Here is a 21,940-nt window from a genome sequence, read left to right as displayed (position 1 = left end):
CATATCCTTCCAGTGTTACTATCTTCAAATGAATGTCATGAGATCTGAGAAATTCCCGGTGCTTCTTGAACCATCGATTGGTTATACCTTTTTCTCCATGTGTTAGTGCCTAAATAGAGATGAAGATTGAAAACAGTTAATGTCTAAAAAAGATTATGTTGAAAGAGTGATAGCTAAACGATTAATTATAGTACATTATATATGGGCTTTCAATGTCTGTGAAATCATCACCTTTATATACAAATTCTCCAGACATGGAAAGCATTGCAGCAAGCCAATAATCGTGTTCAGATCAAAACACCACATACTGATATGTAAGGTCTTGACAGAATCCACCACTGATAGGATGGACAAGCTCTTCATTGAGTATAGAACATAATATTAGTACCAAAAGTGTACTCCAAGATGATACTTAACTTATGTGCACAAATGAAAAAGGCAGATTACAAAAGTTTACGTGAATAATATACAGTACCTCAATAGGTGTGGAGCCAAACACCATCTTGAACCGTCTAAAAGGATCACCAATTGCACCCAAGGTCTCCAGTTTAGGCGCAGAGACTGTAGTTATTTGCGAAGGTACTATACCAGAATCAAGGAGGAACCTTTCAAGTGAAGGGGCATCTTTGGTGATGAGATCATGTCCAAAAAAACAAATTCCAATGCTTACAAGGTGGGGCAACTTTATTTGGAGACAACGGATATGAATTTCCATTGCAAAAACAAGCAGAAAGCGCTCCAGGGTAGGGCAGCTGGAGTGGATGATGCTGTGCATTGCGGCCTTTGACAGATCAACCACCACAAGCGCAAGTTTTTTAGCAGTGGGAGTCGAAGCATTTGTACCAGATTGTCTGCTAGATGAGGAGGAAAACCACGTGATGGACATCAGTGGTGAGGGCGCAGATACCTCGGTTCGTGGTATGTTACATACATAGTCATGGTAGAACTCAAGCTGCTCGAGTTTATCGAATTGACGGGATGTCAGTCAGGTGGCCACCATGCAGGGTATGTCCAGCAGGTAGCATGTCGGGATGCAGATGCGTTGAACAGAGCCCTGGTGGGAGGAGATGATGGCTCCAGGGAGCTCAGAATCATCATCGAGAGATAGCTGACGACAGTTGAGATTAAGAGGCGCAGTGCGCCACAGAGTGCACCATCGAGATGCGAGGACTTGTGTGCGGCAGCCATCCTTGGTGGGGAGAAGGGAGATGATCTCCCCAAGGATGCGTCCAGAGATCGCTGATGCGGTCCGCTAGAGATTCTACTGGTTCCTCAGGTCCAGGGGCGCTTCTGGCCGCACAGCCGGGTCCAAGATCTACATCCGGCGGCGGCCGGAGCCTCATCTGTGTACATACCAATCTGAAAGGAAAAATGGCATAACATGTAGGACATTCGAAATCAATTCTCAAGATCTGGCCATGAATTATTAGCATGCAAGCTAATTGAGGGAGTCCTGGATTAGGGGGTGTTCAGGTAGCGGGACTATACCTTCAGCCGGACTCCTGGACTATGAAGATACAAGATTGAAGACTTCGTCCCGTGTCTGGATGGGACTTTCCTTGGCGTGGAAGGCAAGCTTGGTGATGCGGATATTCAAGATCTCCTACCATTGTAACCGACTCTGTGTAACCCTAACCCTATCCGGTGTCTATATAAACCGAAGGGTTGTAGTCCGTAGGCAATCAACTCCATATACAACAATCATACCGTAGGCTAGCTTCTAGGGTTTAGCCTCCTTGATCTCGTGGTAGATCTACTCTTGTACTACCCATATCATCAATATTAATCAAGCAGGACGTAGGGTTTTACCTCCATCAAGAGGGCCCGGACCTGGGTAAAACATCGTGTTCCCTGCCTCCTGTTACCATCCGGCATAGACGCACAGTTCGGGACCCCCTACCCGAGATCCGCCGGTTTTGACATCGACATTGGTGCTTTCATTGAGAGTTCCTCTGTGTCGTCGCCTTTAGGCCCGATGGCTTCTTTGATCATCAACAACGATGCGGTCCAGGGTGAGACTTTGCTCCCCGGACAGATCTTCGTCTTCGGCGGCTTTGCTCTGCGGGCCAATTCGCTTGGCCACCTGGAGCAGATCGAAAGCTACACCCCTGGCCATCAAGTCAGGTTTGGAAGCTTAAACTACACGGCTGAAATCCGCAGAGACTTGATCTTCGACGGACTCGAGCCACGGCCAAGCGCGCCGCACTATCTCGAGAGGCATGATCTAGCTCTGCCCCTGGACAGTGTCCTGGAGGCCGCACACGCATTGGTTCCGACCCCTAACTCGGAGCCTATTGCGCCAATCGAGGATGAGTGGTTGGACGTCACCTCGGGGGCTGCGATCCCAAAAGCGATCGAGCCGAACGCTAGCCTCGCACTCTGCACGACCCGTGACTCCGAGGATCCGGACTCCTCCCCGGACTCCGAACCCCCCGCGCCCCTGCCAATCGAATCCGATTGGGCGCCGATAATGGATTTCACCGCCGCAGACATCTTTCAGTGTTCGCCTTTTGGCGACATCCTGAATTCTCTTAAGTCTCTCTATTTATTAGGAGAGCCCTGGTCGGACTACGGTCAGCGAGGGTGGGATACGGGCGATGAGGAAATTCAAAGCCCACCCACCACCCACTTTGTAGCCACTGTCGACGATCTAACCGACATGCTTGACTTCAGCTCCGAAGACAGCGACGGCATGGACGATGATGTAGGAGACGAATAGGAACCAGCACCTGTAGGGCGCTGGAAGGCCACCTCGTCATATGACATATATATGGTGGATACTCCAAAAGATGGAGATGGCTATGGAACAGTGGGGGATGACGCCCCCAAGAAACAGCCAAAGCGCCGGTGTCAGCGGCGCCGCTCTAAATCCTGCCAAAACAAAAACGGTGATTCCGGCACGGGAGATAATACTACCCCGGATAGCGCCGAAGAACACCCACCTCAGCAAGATTCGGCACAGGAAGATGGAGAAGCCAGCCCTCATGAGAGAGCGGCAGACCGAGAGGTCGAGGATGATAACTATACGCCTCCCTCCGAAGACGAGGCAAGCCTCGATGATGACGAATTCGTCATACCATCAAACCCCGCCGAACAAGAGCATTTTAAACACAGGCTTTTAGCCACGGCAAGCAGCCTCAAGAAAAAGCATCAACAGCTTAGAGCTGCCCAAGATTTGCTAGCTGACAGATGGACTGAAGTCCTTGCGGCCAAAGAGTATGAACTCGAACGCCCCTCCAAGAATTACCCGAAGCGCAGGCCGCTACCCCGATCAGAGGAGGAAGCACCTACATCACCAGCGCATGACATGGCAGACCGGCCACCTCGCGGCTGCGACAGAGAGGCCTCTCGGCCCTCCACCCAAGCCATGCCCCGACGCCGCTCAACTAAGGCACGGAAAAATGCGCCCGACCTGCGAGACATACTGGAGGATAAGGCAAGACAAACAAGATCGATCTACGGATCGCGCAGGCGCCCTACGGTAGGTGACAATGATCTTCACTCCGGATACAACAAATCCAGCCGGGCCGAACACAACAGCATAGCTCTTCCGAGCTGCGTCGTGATATAGCCTAGTACAGAGGCGCCGCACACCCGCTATGCTTCACGAATGAAGTAATGGATCATAAAATCCCAGAGGGTTTCAAACCCGTAAACATCGAATCATACGATGGCACAACAGATCCGGCGGTATGGATCGAGGATTATCTCCTTCACATCCACATGGCACGCGGCGATGATCTACACACCATCAAATACCTCCCGCTCAAACTTAAAGGACCGGCCCGGCATTGGCTTAACAGCTTGCCAGCAGACTCAATCGGTTCTTGGGAGGACCTGGAAGCCGCATTCCTCGACAACTTCCAGGGCACTTACGTGCGACCGCCGGATGCTGACAACTTAAGCCACATAATTCAGCAGCCAGAGGAATCGGCCAGACAATTCTGGACATGGTTCCTAACAAAGAAAAACCAGATAGTCGACTGTCCGGACGCAGAGGCCCTAGCAGCCTTCAAGCATAACATCCGCGACGAGTGGCTTGCCCGGCACCTGGGACAGGAAAAGCCGAAATCCATGGCAGCCCTCACGACACTCATGACCCGCTTTTGCGCGGGAGAAGACAGCTGGCTAGCTCGCAGTAACAACTTATCAAAGAACCCTGGTAATTCGGATACCAAGGACAAAAGTGGCAGGACACGTCAGAACAAGCAAAAACGCCGCGTTAACAGCGACAGCAATGAAGACACGGCAGTCAATGCCGGATTCAAAGGCTATAAATCCAGTCAGCGGAAAAATCCATTCAAAAAGAATACTCAGGGCCCGTCCAGTTTGGACCGAATACTCGATCGCTTGTGCCAGATACATGGCACCCCTGAAAGGCCAGCCAATCACACTAACAGGGAATGTTGGGTGTTCAAGCAGGCAGGCAAGTTAAGGGCCGAAAACAGAGACAAGGGGCTGCACAGCAACGACAAGGAGCCCAAGCCACCGAACAACAATGGACAGAAGGGCTTTCCCCCACAAGTGTGGATGGTGAACATGATATACGCAACCCACATTCCCAAGCGGGAGCGGAAGCGTGCGCTACGGGATGTATACGCGATTGAGCCAGTCGCCCCAAAGTTCAACCCATGGTCCTCCTGCCCGATCACTTTTGATCGAAGGGACCATCCCACTAGCATCCGTCATGGCGGCTTCGCCGCATTGGTTCTCGACCCAATCATCGATGGATTTCACCTCACAAGAGTCCTCATGGACGGCGGCAGTAGCCTGAACCTGCTCTATCAGGATACAGTGCGGAAAATGGGCATAGATCCCTCAAGGATTAAGCCCACAAGAACGACCTTTAAAGGCGTTATATCAGGTGTAGAAGCCAACTACACAGGCTCAGTAACACTTGACGTGGTCTTCGGATCCCCGGACAATTTCCGAAGTGAAGAGTTAATCTTTGATATAGTCCCATTTCGCAGTGGCTATCACGCCCTGCTCGGACGAACCGCATTCGCAAAGTTCAATGCGGTGCCGCACTACGCATATCTCAAGCTCAAGATGCCAGGCCCTCAAGGAGTAATTACGGTCAATGGAAACACTGAACGCTCCTTCCGTACGGAGGAGCATACGGCGGCTCTCGCAGCGGAGGTACAAAGTAGCCTTCTCAGGCAATTCTCCAGTCCGGCCATTAAAAAGCCAGACACTGCCAAGCGCGCCCGGAGTAACCCACAGCAGGACCGCCTGGCACACTCTGAGCAAGCGTAGCAATGCGGCCCCAACCCCAGCTTTCGGGACATAGCGAAACCAGTACCTCGCGTACATAACTACGCCCTTGAAATACCATGGGCACAGGGGAAGGGGCACAATAACGGCATGCCCAAAATACGGCTTAAAACGTACTAGGGGCTGCCGAATTCTTTTTTTTTAATTTTTTCTTACTTTTAGGACTCCATACTTTGGACGACCTATTCGGCAATTCGACTGCCGCACAAACGATGCAAGATCCAGGGAGGCAGACAAGCCATGCCGCATTATGGAACTCCCAGGTGGTCTCTATTACGAGCGGTATACCTATTTTAAATACAATTCCGCGGCCTGCCCCTGGTCAGGACATACTCAATAGTCCAATATCTTTTGCTTACCGCACTATTTGTATCATTTGGCTTTGATAAATAGCCTCTCTATAAACAATGCTTAGCTTTTTGTCTATTTTTTGCATTATCCTCTTTTCACATATATGTTTATTAAATGACATGATTGCACCCGTACACCATGGTACGGCAAACACGCCAGGGGCTTCAGTACCCCTCATTATGGCGTGAGAAGTCCGTACACTTTCACAAGTGTGGCACCCCGAACTTATAGCACTACATGCATCGGCTCCGAATCATGATTTGGGTCAATAGTTGGGTTTGCCCGGCTCCTATGTTTTGGTGCCTTACGTTCCGCTCTATCGGCTAAGGTAGCACTAGAAGAACCACTGCGATTGTGCCCCGGTTTAGCTGGGTTAAGCACCTCAGTGGAGAAAGCTAAAACTGACAGTCATGATGAGGCAAGAGACCAGTCGCTGTTCGAGAGGTTTTTCGAGTCCCAAAAGACTTATGCCGCTTCGAGCAAGGAGCTGGCTTTGTCCGGCCAAGGCGTGGATAGCGCCCCGAACTCGGTCTTCCGAACTAGGGGCTTCACCGAAATTTAAAATTATAGAGTTCTATGGCTAAGTGAGAGTGTTCAAGCATTATAGTCTGATTGCCTGGTTCGTTGTGCTGAGCGCCTCCCTCGAAGGACCCAACTATGGGAAAAAGAGCGCTCAGGTTTATCCCGAACACCCCAGCACTAGTGGCATGGGGGCAGAAGCCGACGACTGGCCATCTCTCAATTTTTTGATAAACGGCCGCACAGAAAGTAATATTTTAAATTCAATAAGCATTTCTTAGCGCATATGAACAAGTTTTCAGCGCACAGGATAAACACAAGCGAGTTCATTCAAAAATCACATCCTTGGTACATTCATCCGCCACAAGGCGGGCACCTGCAAGAACATCTTTGTAGTAGTTCTCGGGCTTGCGATGCTCCTTCCCCGGCGGTGGCCCGTCCTTCACAAGCTTCTCACCGTCCAGCTTACCGCAGTGCACCTTTGCACGGGCAAGGGCCCGACGGGCACCTTCGATGCAGACGGAGCGCTTGATGACCTCGAGCCTCGGACAGGCCTCCACCAGCCGCCGCACCAGCCCGAAATAGCTCCCAGGCAGGGCCTCTCCGGGCCACAGCCGAACCATGAAGCCCTTCATGGCCTGTTCGGCCGCCTTGTGGAGCTCGACCAGCTGTTTCAGCTGGTCGCTCAAAGGCACAGGGTGTCCGGCCTCAGAATACTGAGACCAGAACACCTTCTCCGTCGAGCTGCCCTCTTCAGCTCGGTAGAATGCGGCGGCTTCGGATACGCTGCGGGGAAGATCTGCGAATGCCCCTGGAGAGCTCCAGATTCGGGTAAGTAACAAGTAGTTTACTTTTATATTTCTGCTTTGCATGAAGAATGCCTTACCCGCTGCTATCTTCCTCATCTCCTCCAACTCTTGGAGGGCCTTTTGGGCTTCGGCCTTGGCAGACTTGGCAGTCTCAAGGGCCGTCGCGAGCTCGGATGCTTGCGCCTTTGACTCAAGCTCCAAACTCTCATGTTTTTTCATGAGAGCCTGAAGCTCTTGCTGCACCTCGCCGACCCGAGCCCCAAGTCTGTCTCGCTCGGTGCGCTCCACGGCCATTTTCTTTTCGGCCTCAGACAGCGCCTGCTTAAGGGTCGCCACCTCAGTCGTGGCCCCTACAATAAGTAGTACAATCCTGTTATTTTTTTTCTTGCAATCACGCCTTTTATAGGCACTTTTTTTGTAAGGTATTTCTTACCTTCTCTCTCCTTGAGCCGCCGCTTGGCAAGGCCGAGCTCTCGCTCGGTCCGCTCGAGGTCCTGCTTCAGGACACCCACCTCCGCAGTCAGTGCGGCGGTGGATAGCAGCGAAGCCTGCATACGCATATTGACTCTTTTTTGTTAGACTCCTGCGATATTTAATAGATCCTCTATTCAGCTTTTCTTTCCGAACGCCAAACAGAGCATCAGGGGCTACTGTCTATGCGGTAATATTTTTACATATTTTTACTTACCTCGAAGCCTGTTAGAAGGCTAGCGCAAGCTTCAGTCAGTTTGCTCTTGGCGGACTGAACCTTCTGGATCACCGTACTCATAATAGTACGGTGCCCCTCGTTGATGGAGGCGCCGTCAAGCACCTCCAGCAGATTGTCCGGCACCTCCGGTTGGACGGAGGCCGCCGGCTCAGAAGGCTTGCTCCTCTTGGAAGGAGTTCGCCTACCACGGTCCAAAACTGTGGAAGATTCCGGCGCGGTGTCCGGCACAAAGCCAGACTTGGAGCCCTGGGGGGCCTTATCCCCTTCACTCCTGGAGTCCGGGAGGTTGCCTTGCGGCTCCTCCGGGACCACCTCCTCCTGCCCCGGAGCTAGTCGCGATGCCACTTCGGCGTCGTCTGCAGTGCGCGGGGAGACAGCGGGCGGAACTGAGTTCACGTCCGATGAGTCCAGGGAGCTTCCCGACGATTCGTTGAATTCGGCCCGGGGCGGGGCTGCATAATTACGTTCGACATTAGAGAAAGTTGTGCAACAAAGGAACATCATGAGTTACTCTGATATCCGAACTTACGATTTCGCCGGACACTTGGCCCTGTTTGGCCACTCCTCTCCGCCCTCTTCGGCGTCAGGGGAGTAGTCCGGCGGAGGGGTCTTCCTTTTCCTAGACCCCTCGGCCTCTCCCGTTGGGGCGGCCTTCCTCTTATCTCCTCCCTCCGCTGGGGGGGAGAGTTTTCTTCTTCCTCCTCCTCGTTTTCACGGGAAGAGGGCGTCTCGGACTCGTCGGATGACGAGTCCGACACCACCACGTTGCGGGCACTCTTTCGAGTCCCCATGGTCTTCTTCTTCTTGGCCTTCTTCTCCGGCACCACATAAGGCGCCGGAACTAGCAACTTCACTAGTAGAGCTGGGGCTGGGTCTTCGGGCAGCGGAGCCGGATAGTTAATCGGTCCGGATATCACCCGCCAAGCCTGTCAAAGGTAAGGGAGTTTAGATCCTGCATAGAGTCAAACTATGAAGAAAGCTTAACATCCTGTAAAAGGTGAAGATAGCTTACCTCGCTAGTGTGATGCTGCGAGCTGTATCCACGGTCCTCGGAAGCGGATGCGGGAGCCTCGGCGCCCTTGAATAGCACCTTCCAGGCATCTTCGTACGTCATGTCGAAGAGCCTGCTAAGGGTTTGGTGCTGCGCCGGGTCGAACTCCCACAGATTAAAATCCCGTTGTTGGCACGGGAGGATCCGGCGGACAAGCATAACCTGGATTACATTAACAAGCCGGATTGGCTTGTTCACCAGGGACTGGATGCATGTTTGCAATCCGGTCACCTCTTTTTTGTCACCCCATGACAGGCCCGTCTCTTTCCAGGACATAAGCCGCGTGGGGGGTCCGGATCGGAACTCGGGGGCTGCGGTCCATTTCGGATCGCGTGGCTCGGTGATGTAAAACCACCCGGATTGCCACCCCTTTAGGGTCTCCACAAAAGAGCCCTCGAACCATAGGACGTTGGCCATCTTGCCCGCCATGGCGCCTCCGCACTCCGCCTGGCTGCCGCGCACCACCTTCGGCTTGATGTTGAAGGTCTTGAGCCAGAGGCCGAAATGAGGGCGGACGCGGAGGAAAGCCTCGCACACGACGATAAACACCGAGATGTTGAGGATGAAGTTCGGGGCCAGATCGTGGAAATCCAGGCCGTAATAGAACATGAGCCCCCGGACAAATGGGTGGAGTGGAAAACCCAGTCCGTGGAGGAAGTGGGGGAGAAATACTACCCTCTCATGGGGCCTTGGGGTGGGGAGAAGCTGCCCCTTTTCGGGAAGCCGGTGCGCGATGTCCTTGGACAGGTATCCGGCCTTCCTTAGCTTCTTGACTTGGCCCACCGTAGCGGAGGAGACCATCCACTTGCCTCCCGCTCCGGACATTGCTGGAGAAGGTTGAGGTGGGAAGTGCAGGCTTGGGCGCTGGAGCTCGAGTGCGCAGGAGATGGAAAGGCAAAGGAGGAAGAAGGCGTAGGTAAAAAGGTAGATCATTATCCCCTCATATGGGCGGATGCGGTTGTGCGTCCCCACCAGCCTATTAAAACTCGCTTGCCTCCCAAGCGCCATGGTAAATGGCGCGGTTGGGTTACCCACGTCCGTATTGATGAGAATCCCGTAAAGGGGGTACACGATCTCTGCTTTGACAAGACGTGCCAAGGAAACCGCCTCGCAAAACATGCTGAGGTGGAAAAGTAAAAAACGATTCGAGTAAAGGACATGGCCGTAGTGTGATGACACACTGCGAAATACGTCAGCAGTTTTGATTTGTGTTAATATTATTCTCTCTATGGCGATATGTGGAAGCTTATTTTGCAGAGCCGAACATTACTCTTGGTGTTTACAATCTTCTATGAAGGACTTGGAGGAGGAACCCGCCTTGCAATGCCGAATACAATTTGCGCGCCGGACTCGTCGTCATTGAAGCCTGGTTCAGGGGCTACTGAGGGAGTCCTGGATTAGGGGGTGTTCGGGTAGCCGGACTATACCTTCAGTCGGACTCCTGGACTATGAAGATACAAGATTGAAGACTTCGTCCTGTGTCCGGATGGGACTTTCCTTGGCGTGGAAGGCAAGCTTGGCGATGCGGATATTCAAGATCTCCTACCATTGTAACCGACTCTGTGTAACCCTAACCCTATCCGGTGTCTATATAAACCGGAAGGTTGTAGTCCTTAGGCAATCAACTCCATATACAACAATCATACCATAGGCTAGCTTCTAGGGTTTAGCCTCCTTGATCTCGTGGTAGATCTACTCTTGTACTACCCATATCATCAATATTAATCAAGCAGGACGTAGGGTTTTACCTCCATCAAGAGGGCCCGAACCTGGGTAAAACATCGTGTTCCCTGCCTCCTGTTACCATCCGGCCTAGACGCACAGTTCGGGACCCCCTATCCGAGATCCGCCGGTTTTGACACCGACACTAACCCTAGTCGGATTATTAGCAAAAATCATTTGTACAGAACAAACAATTAATCACTAACTCTATACAGATAACATTCAAACAATCAATACACTATGTGCATCTAACGGATCTAAATTACTCTGATTTCATGTACTGAGAGAACATAACCATAGGATTTGTATTCCAGAAAAATTATAGAGGGGCGGGTGTGGGGGGATTAACCAGAGAAAACACATGATATGTTTGCCACACAAATGGGTATATAGATGAATAACCGGTTTTCCGTCGGAGTCGCAGTCGTTGCCGGAGTTGCTGTTGACCTCCGGCTCCGGCTGGGGGGGCACGATGGTGCCGATGAAGTAAAGGTCATTGAGGGAGTCCTGGATTAGGGGGTGTCTGGATGGCCGGACTATACCTTCAGCTGGACTCCTGGACTATGAAGATACAAGATTGAAGACTTCGTCCCGTGTCCGGAAGGGACTTTCCTTGGCTTGGAGGGCAAGCTTGGCAATACGGATATGCAGATCTCCTACCATTGTAACCGACTTTGTGTAACCCTAACCCTCTCTGGTGTCTATATAAACCGGAGGGTTTTAGTCCGTAGGACAACATACAGAACAACAATCATACCATAGGCTAGCTTCTAGGGTTTAGCCTCTCTGATCTCGTGGTAGATCTACTCTTGTACTACCCATATCATCAATATTAATCAAGCAGGACGTAGGGTTTTACCTCCATCAAGAGGGTCCGAACCTGGGTAAAACTTCGTGTCCCTTGCCTCCTGTTACCATCCGGCCTAGACGCACAGTTCGGGACCCCCTACCCGAGATCCGCCGGTTTCGACACCGACATTGGTGCTTTCATTGAGAGTTCCTCTGTGTCGTCGCTGTTAGGCTTGATGGCTCCTACGATCATCAATAGCGATGCAGTCCAGGGTGAGACCTTCCTCCCCGGACAGATCTTTGTCTTTGGCGGCTTCGCACTGCGGGCCAATTCACTTGGCCATCTAGAGCAGATCGAAAGCTATGCTCCTAGCCGTCAGGTCAGATTTGGAAGTTTAAACTACACGGCTGACATCCGCGGGGACTTGATCCTCGACGGATTCGAGCCACTGCCGAGCGCGCCGCACTGTCACGACGAGCATGATATAGCTCTGCCGCCGAACAGTGCCCTGGAGGCCGCACCCGCATCGGCTTCGACCCTTAATTCGGAGCCAAATGCGCCGATCGAGGATGGGTGGTTGGATGCCGCCTCGGGGGCTGCGATCCCAACGGCGATCGAGCTGAACACCATCCCCGCACTCCGCGAGACTCGTGACTCCAAGGAGCCGGACTCCTCTCCGGACTACAAACCCTCCGCGCCCCTGACGATCGAACCCAATTGGGCGCCGATCATGGAGTTTACTACCGCGGACATCTTTCAGCAGTCGCCTTTCGGCGATATTCTGAAAACTCTAAAGTCTCTCTCTTTATCACGAGAGCCCTGGCCGGACTACGGTTAGCAAGGTTGGGATACGGACGATGAAGAAATTCATAGCCCACCCACCACCCACTTTGTAGCCACTGTCGATGATTTAACCGACATGCTCGACTTTGACTCCGAAGACATCGACGGTATGGACACCGATGAAAGAGACGATGAAGAACCAGCACCTATTGGGCCCTGGAAAGCCACCTCGTCGTATGCCATATACATGGTGGACACCCCAAAAGGAGATGGCGATGGAACAGCGAAGGATGACCCCTCCAAGAAACAGCCTAAGCGCCAACGTCAGCGGCGCCGCTCAAAATCCCGCCAAAGCAAACACGGCGATTCTGGCACGGGAGATAATAATACTTCGGAGAGTGCCGAAGAAAACCCCCTCCAGCAAGATTCAGCACAGGAGGATGGAGAAGCCAGCCCTCATGAGAGAGCGGCAGACAGAGAGGTCGAGGACGATAATTATACGCCTCCCTCCGAAGACGAGGCAAGCCTCGACGACGACGAATTCGTCGTGCCAGAGGATCCCGTCCAGCAAGAGCGTTTTCAACGCAGGCTTATGGCCACGGCAAGAAGCCTCAAGAAAAAATAGCAACAACTTAGAGCTGATCAAGATTTGCTAGTCGACAGATGGACTGAAGTCCTTGCGGCCGAAGAGCATAAACTCGAACGCCCCTCCAAGAGCTACCCAAAGCGCAGGTTGCTACCCCGTTTAGAGGAGGAAGCACTTAAACCTACATCACCAGCAATTGATACGGCCGACCGGCCACCTCGTGGCCGCGACAGAGAGGCCTCTCGGCCCTCCACTCAAGCCACACCCCGTACCAAGGCATGGGAAAATGCGCCTGGCCTGCGAGATATGTTGGAGGACAAGGCAAGGCAAACAAGATGGATCTACGGATCGCGTGGGAGCCCCACGACTCGAGACGGTAACCGTCACGCCGGACACAAATCCGGCACGGCCGAACACAGTAGACAAAGCTCATTGGAGGTACGTCGTGATATAGCCCAGTATAGAGGTGCCGCACACCCACTATGCTTCACAGACGAAGTAATGGATCATCAAATCCCCGAGGGTTTCAAACCCGTAAACATCGAATCATATGATGGCACAACAGATCCTGTGGTATGGATCGAGGATTATCTCCTTCATATCCATATGGCCCGTGGCGATGATCTCCACGCCATCAAATACCTCCCACTCAAGCTTAAAGGACCAGCTCGGCATTGGCTTAATAGCTTGCCAGCAGGATCAATCAGTTGTTGGGAGGACCTGGAAGCCGCATTCCTCGACAATTTCCAGGGCACTTATGTGTGACCCCCAGACGCAGATGACCTAAGCCAGGTAATTCAGCAGCCAGATGAATTGGCCAGGCAATTCTGGACACGGTTCCTAACAAAGAAAAATCAAATAGTCGACTGTCCGGACGCAGAGGCCCTAGCAGCCTTCAAGCACAATATCCACGACGAGTGGCTTGCCCGGCACCTTGGACAGGAAAAGCCGAAATCTATGGCAGCACTCACGACACTCATGACTCGCTTTTGCGCGGGAGAAGACAGCTGGCTTGCTCGTAGCAACAATATGACCAAGAACCCTGGTAATTCGGATACCAGGGATAGTAGTGGCAGGTCGTGTTGCAACAAGCAGAAGCGTCGCGTTAACGGCGACAATGCTGAGGATACAGCAGTTAATGCCGGATTCATAGGCTATAAATCCAGTCAGCGGAAAAAGCCATTCAAAAGAAATCCTAGGGGCCCGTCCAGTTTGGATCGAATACTCAACCGCTTGTGCCAGATACACAGCACCCCCGGAAAGCCGGCCAATCACACCAACAGGGATTGTTGGGTGTTCAAGTAGGCAGGCAAGTTAAATGCCAAAAATACTGACAAGGGGCTGCATAGCGATGACGACTAAGAGCCCCGGCCGCCGAACAACAGTTGACAGAAGGGTTTTCCCCCACAAGTGCGGACGGTGAACATGATATACGCAACCCACATCCCCAAGAGGGAACGGAAGCGCGCATTAAGGGACGTATACGCGGTAGAGCCAGTCGCCCCAAAGTTCAACCCATGGTCCTCCTGCCCGATCACCTTTGATCGAAGGGACCATCCCACTAGCACCCGTCATGGCGGATTCGCTGCATTGGTTCTAGACCCAATTATTGACGGATTTCATCTCACTAGAGTCCTTATGGACGGCGGCAGCAGCCTGAACCTGCTTTACCAGGATACAATGCGGAAAATGGGCATAGATCCCTCGAGGATTAAGCCCACCAAAATGACCTTTAAAGGCGTAATACCAGGTGTAGAGGCCAACTGTACAGGCTCGGTCACACTTGAAGTGGTCTTCGGATCTCCGGATAATTTCCGAAGCGAGGAGTTAATCTTCGACATAGTCCCATTCCGAAGTGGCTATCACGCACTGCTCGGGCGAACCGCATTCGCCAAGTTCAATGCGGTACCGCACTACGCATACCTTAAGCTCAAGATGCCAGGCCCTCGAGGAGTAATTACGGTCAATGGAAACATCGAACGCTCCCTCCGAACGGAGGAGCACACGGCGGCCCTTGCAGCGGAAGTACAAAGCAGCCTCTCCAGGCAGTTCTCTAGTCTGGCCATTAAACGACCGGACACCATCAAGCGCGCCCGGAGTAACCTACAACAAGACCGCCTGGCATGTTCCGAGCAGGCGTGGCAATGCGGCCCCAACCCCAGCCCTCGCAAAAATGCGACACCAGTGCTTCGCGTACATAACTACGCTTTAGAAATACCATGGGTACAGGGGGAGGGGCACCATCACGGCACGCCCGAAACACGGCTTAAACCGCACCAGGGGCTGCCGATTTTTTAATTATCTCTTACTTTCAGGACTCCATTCTTCGGAAGGCCTGTTCGGCAGTTCAATGGACGCACAAACGATGCAAGAACCAGGGAAGCAGACAAGCCATGCCGCATTACGGAACTCTCAGGTGGTCTCTATCACGAGCAATATACCTGTTTCGCATACCATTCCGCAGCCTGCCCCTGGAACGGACATGTTAAATAGTCCAACCTTTTGCTTATTGCATTATTTTGTATCGTTCTGCTTCGATCGCAGCCTTTTTTAATAAACAATGCATAGCTTTTGTCTATTTTTGCATTACTCTTTTTTTACAAATATATGTTCCTTAACGACATGCTGCACCCATACACTTTGGTACGGCCAAAATACACCAGGGCTTTAGTACCCCTCAATATGGTGTGAGAAGTCCAAACACTTTAACAAGTGCGGCACCCCGAACTTATAGCATTATATGCATCGGCTCCGAATCATGTCTTGGGTCAATAGTTGGGTTTGCCCGGCTCCTATGTTTTGGTGCCTTACGTTCCGCTATATCGGCTAAGGTAGCACTAGGAGAACTACTGCGATTGTGCCCCAGTTGAGCTGGGTCGAGCACCTTAGTAGAGAACGCTAAAACTGACTGTCATGATGAAGCGAGAGCTGGTCACTGTTCGAGAGGTTTTTCGAGTCCCTAAAGACTTATGCCGCTTAGAGCGAGGAGTCGGCTCCGTCCGGCCAAGGCGTGGATAGCGCCCCGAACTCGGTCTTCCGAATACCAGGGGCTTTGCCGAAATTTAAAATTATAGAATTATATGGCTAAGTGAGAGTGTTCACGCATTATAGTCCGATTGCCTTGTTCGTTGTGCTGAGCGCCTCCCTCGAAGGACCCAAACATGGGAAAAAGAGCACTCAGGTTTATCCCCGAACACCCCAGCACTAGCGGCACGGGGGCAGAAGCCGACGACTCGCCATCTCTCAAAATCGATAAACAGCCGCACAGAAGGTAATATTTTAAATTCCAATAGCATTGCTTAGCGCATATGAACAAGTTTTCAGCGCACAGGACAAAACGAGTGAGTTTTACTCAAAAATTACATCCCTGGAACATTCATCCGCCACAAGGCGGGCACCCTTCAGAACATCCGTACAATAATTCTTGGGCTTGCGATGCTCCTTCCCCGGCGGTGGCCCGTCCTTCACAAGCTTCTCAGCATCCAGCTTGCCCCAGTGCACCTTAGCATGGGCAAGTGCCCTACGGGCACCTTCAATGCAGACGGAGCGCTTGATGACTTCGAGCCTTGGACAGGCCCCCACCAGCCGCGACACCAGCCCGAAATAGCTCCCAGGCAGAGCCTCTCCAGGCCACAGCCGAACTAAGAGGCCCTTCATGGCCTGTTTGGCCGCCTTGTGGAGCTCGACCAGTTGCTTCAGCTGGTAGCTCAGGGGCACGGGGTGTCCGGCCTCAGCATACTGAGACCAGAACACCTTCTCTGTCGAGCTGCCCTCCTCTGCTCGATAGAATGCGGCGGCATCGGACACGCTACAGGGAAGATCTGTGAATGCTCCTGGAGAGCTCCGGATTCGGGTAAGTAACAAGTAACTCACGTTTATGTGTTTGCTTTGCATGAAGAATGCCTTACCCGCCGCTATCTTTTTCACCGCATCCAACTCCTGGAAGGTCTTCTGGGATTCGGCCTTGGCAGACTTGGCATTTTCAATAGCCGCCACGAGCTCGGACGCTCGCGTCTTTGAGTCAAGCTCCAAACTCTCATGTTTTTTCATGAGAACCTGGAGCTCTTGCTGCACCTTGCCAACCTGGGCCTCATACTTCTCCCGCTCGGTGCGCTCTGTGGTCGCCCTCTTCTCGGCCTCGAGCAGCGCTTGCTTAAGGGTCGCCACCTCAGACGTGGCCCCTACAATAGCCATGATAATCCTGTCATTTTTTGCAATTGCACCCTTATATATATATATATATATATATATATATATATATATATATATATATATATATATATTTAAACAAGGTATTTCTTACCTTCCTTGTCCTCGAGCTGCTTCTTGGCATGCCTGAGCTCTTGCTCGGACTGCTCGAGGTTCTGCTTTAGCCTGTCCACTTCCGCAGTTAGTACGGCGGACGCCAGCAATGAAGCCTGCATACGCATATTGACTCTTTTTTGTTAGACTCCTGTGAATTTAATTTGATCCTCTATTCGTCTTTTCTTCCCGGACGCCAAACAGAGCATCAGGGGCTACTGTCTATGCGGTAATATTATTTACACATTCTTTACTTACCTCAAAGCCTGTTAAAAGGCTAGTACAAGCTTCAGTCAGTCCGCTCTTGGCGGACTGAACCTTCTGGACCACCGCACTCATAATGGTGCGGTGCTCCTCGTTGATGGAGGCGCCTTTGAGCACCTCCAACAGATTGTCCGATGCCTCCGGCTGGACGGGGGTCACCGGCACGGTGGGCTTGCTCCTCTTGGAAGGAGGTCGCAATCCGGACTCTGGAACCTTTGAAGGTTCCAGAGCGGTGTCCGGCCTAGAGCCGAACTTGGAGCCCTGGGGGGTTTTATCCCCTTTACTCCCGGAGTCCGGGAGGTCGCCTTGCAGCGCCTCCAGTACCACCTCCTCTTGGCTTGGAGCCTGTTGGGACAACACTTCGGCGTCGTCCGTAGGGCGGGGGGAGGAAGCCATCGGAAGCGAATTCACATCCAACGAGTCCAGTGAACCGCTCGACGACGCGTCGAGCCGGTCTTTGGGTGGGCTGCATAAACATATTCGACATAAGGGAAAGCTGTGCAATAAAGGAATACTATGAATTACTCTGGTATCCGGATACTTACGATTTCGCCAGGGGCTTGGCCCTGAGCGGCCACTCCTCTCTGCCGTCGTCGGCGTCGATGGAGTAGTCCGGAGGAAGGGTTTTCCCCTTCTTGGACCCTTCGGCCTCCTCAGTGAGGGCGGCCTTCCTTTTCTTCTCTCCCCCCGCTGGAGGGTGAGAGGTCTCTTCTTCCTCCTCCTCGTCTTCACGGGAGGACTGCGCCTTGGAGCCGTCGGATGATGAACCCGACACCTCCTGGCGCCGGGCACTTTTTTGAGTCCCTGTAGCCCTCTTCGTGGCCTTCTTCTCCGGCACCACATAGGGTGCCGGAACCAGCAGCTTCGCCAAGCGGGCATCGGCTGGGTCTTCGGGCAAAGGAGCCGGACAGTCGATCTATCCGGACTTCGCCTGCCAAACCTGTCAAAGGTAAGGGAGCTTAGATCTCGCATAGAGTTAAACTATGAAAAACTAATACCCCGTAAAAGGCACAAACAACTTACCGCGCTGGCGTGACGCTGCATGCTGAATCCGTGATTCTCGGTAGCAGATGCGGGAGCCTCGGCGCCCTTGAAAAGCACCTTCCAGACGTCTTTGTACGTCGTGTCGAAGAGCCTGTTCAGAGTTCGGTGCTGCGCCGGGTTGAACTCCCACAGATTGAAGGCCCGTTGTTGACACGGGAGGATTCGGCGGATGAGCATGACCTGGACTACGTTGACAAGCCTGAGCTGCTTGTCCACCAGGGTTTGGATGCATGTTTGCAGTCCAGTCACCTCTCCTTTGCTGCCCCACGACAGGCCTGTCTCTTTCCAGGACGTGAGCCGCGTTGGGGGTCCGGACCGGAACGCGGGGGCTGCGACCCACTCAGGGTCACGCGGCTCGGTGATGTAAAACCACCCCGATTGCCACCCCTTCAGGGTCTCCACAAAGGAGCCCTCGAGCCATAAGACGTTGGGCATCTTGCCCACCATGGCGCGTCCGCACTCCGCCTGGTTGCCGCGCACCACCTTCGGCTTGACATTGGAAGTCTTGAGCCATAGGCCGAAATGGGGGCGGATGCAGAGGAAAGCCTCGCACACGACGATAAACGCCGAGATGTTGAGGATGAAATTCGGGGCCAGATCATGGAAATCCAGGCCGTAGTAGAACATGAGTCCCCGGACGAATGGGTGGATAGGAAAGCCCAGTCTGCGGAGGAAGTGGGGAAGGAACACTACCCTCTCATGGGGCCTTGGGGTGGTGAGGAGCTGCCCCTCTGCGGGAAGCCGTTGCGCGATGTCGTTAGATAAGTATCCGGCCTTCCTTGGTTTTTTGATGTGTCCCTCCGTGACGGAGGAGACCATCCACTTGCCTCCCGCTCCGGAGATGGCTGGAGAAGGTTGAGGTGGGGAGTGCGGATTTGGGCGCTAGAGCTCGGGTGCGCAAAAATGGATAGGCGAAGGAGGAAGAAGGCGTAGGTGAAAAGGTGGGTCCTTATCCCCTTATATGGGTGGACGCAACTACATGTCCCCACCAGCCTGGTAAAACTCGCTTATCTCCAAGCGCCGTAATCAATGGCGCGGTTGAGTTACCCACGCCCGTATTGATGAGAATCCCAGAATAAGGGGACACGATCTCTGCTTTAACAAGACGTGCCAAGGAAACCGCCTTGCATGACGCGCTGAGGTGGGATAATAAAACAATTCGAATAAAGGCTTGGCCGTGGTGCGTCACACCACGGAATACGTCAGCAGATTAGATTTGTGTAAATATTATTCTCTCTATGGCAATATGTGGAAACTTATTTTGCAGAGCCGGACACTATCTTTGTGTTCAAAATCTTCTATGAAGTACTTGGAGGAGGAACCCGCCTTGCAATGCCGAAGACAAGCTGCACGCCGGACTCGTCGTCATTGAAGCCTGGTTCAGGGGCTACTGAGGGAGTGCTGGATTAGGGGGTGTCCGGATGGCAGGACTATACCTTCAGCCGGACTCCTGGACTATAAAGATACAAGATTGAAGACTTCGTCCCGTGTCCGGAAGGGACTTTCCTTGGCGCGGAGGGCAAGCTTGGCGATACGGATATGCAGATCTCCTACCATTATAACCGACTTTGTATAACCCTAACCCTCTCCGGTGTCTATATAAACCGGAGGGTTATAGTCCATAGGACAACATACAGAACAACAATCATACCATAGGCTAGCTTCTAGGGTTTAGCCTCTCCGATCTCGTGGTAGATCTACTCTTGTACTACCCATATCATCAATATTAATCAAGCAGGACGTAGGGTTTTACCTCCATCAAGAGGGCCCGAACCTGGGTAAAACTTCGTGTCCCTTGCCTCCTGTTACCATCCGGCCTAGACGCACAGTTCGGGACCCCCTACCCAAGATCCGCCGGTTTCGACACCGACAGTCATGTTGATGCCCGCGCGAGACCTCGTCGGCGGCGACGGAAACCTCTTTGGCCAGCTTCATGCATTGTGCGGGTGCTTCACCAGCCCCGGCGTTGCCACTCCCTCTGATGGTGCACTTCGGCGGCATCGTCATACACTCCAGAGTCCAGATGTTGGTGACCACTGTGGACCGGGGGTGCAGCTGCCTATTATGGCCGGCGGCTTGGGCGCGCAATTAATACTTGATGTCTACTACGCAACCTTCTTCTTGTAGACGTTGTTGGGCCTCCAAGTGCAGAGGTTTGTAGGACAGTAGCAAATTTCCTTCAAGTGGGTGACCTAAGGTTTATCAATCCGTGGGAGGTGTAGGTTGAAGATGGTCTCTCTCAAACAACCCTGCAACCAAATAACAAAGAGTCTCTTGTGTCCCCAACACACCCAATACGATGGTAAATTGTATAGGTGCACTAGTTCGGCGAAGAGATGGTGATACAAGTGCAATATGGACGGTAAATATAGGTTTTTGTAATCTGAAATTATAAAACCAGCAAGGTAACAAGTAATAAAAGTGAGCGTAAACGGTATTGCAATGCTAGAAAACAAGGCCTAGGGTTCATACTTTCACTAGTGCAAGTTCTCTCAACAATAATAACATAATTGGATCATATAACTATCCCTCAACATGCAACAAAGAGTCACTCCAAAGTCACTAATAGCGGAGAACAAATAAAGAGATTATTGTAGGGTATGAAACCACCTCAAAATTATTCTTTCGGATCGATCTATTCAAGAGTTCGTACTAGAATAACACCTTAAGACACATATCATCCAAAACCCTAATGTCACCTAGATACTGCAATGTCACCTCAAGTATCCGTGGGCATGATTATACGATATGCATCAAACAATCTCAGATTCATCTATTCAGCCAACACAAAGTACTTCAAAGAGTGCCCCAAAGTTTCTACCAGAGAGTCAAGACAAAAACGTGTGCCAACCCCTATGCATAAGTTCATGAGCGGAACCCGCAAGTTGATCACCAAAACATACATCAAGTGGATCACGTGAATATCCCAACATCACCACATATAAGCACATGCAAGACATACATCAAGTGTTCTGAAATCCTGAAAGACTCAATCCGATAAGATCACTTCAAAGGGAAAACTCAATCCATTACAAGAGAGTAGAGGGGGAGAAACATCATAAGATCCAACTATTATAGCAAAGCTCGCGATACATCAAGATCGTACCATCTCAAGAACACAAGAGAGAGAGAGAGAGAGATCAAACACATAGCTACTGGTACATACCCTCAGCCCCGAGGGTGAACTACTCCCTCCTCATCATGGAGAGCACCGGGATGATGAAGATGGCCACCGGTGAGGGATTCCCCCTCTGGCGGGGTGCCGGAAAAGGGTCCCGATTGGTTTTTGGTGGCTACAGAGGCTTGCGGCAGTGGAACTCCTGAGCTATTCTCCTCTCTGATGTTTTTACGGTATATGGACATATAAAGGCAAAATAATTCGGTCAGGGGAGCCACGAGGGGCCCACGAGGGTGGGGCGCGCCTAGGGGTAGGGCGCGCCTCCCTGCCTCGTGGCTTCCTCGAAGCTTCCCTGACGTCTACTCCAAGTCTCCTGGATTGCTTCCGTTCCAAAAATAACTCTCCCGAAGGTTTCATTCTGTTTGGACTCCGTTTGATATTCCTTTTCTTCGAAACACTGAAATAGGCAAGAAAACAGCAATTTTGGCTGGGCCTTCGGTTAATAGGTTAGTCCCAAAAATAATATAAAAGTGTTTAGTAAAGCCCATAAACATCCAAAACAGATAATATAATAGCATGAATACTTCATAAATTATAGATACGTTGGAGACGTATCAT

Source organism: Triticum dicoccoides, chromosome 1A (assembly GCF_002162155.2).
Source record: "Triticum dicoccoides isolate Atlit2015 ecotype Zavitan chromosome 1A, WEW_v2.0, whole genome shotgun sequence".
In the NCBI taxonomy this organism is placed as follows: Eukaryota; Viridiplantae; Streptophyta; class Magnoliopsida; order Poales; family Poaceae; genus Triticum; species Triticum dicoccoides.
The sequence above is the reverse complement of the archived record's forward strand: the minus strand, read 5'-3'. Positions refer to the sequence as shown.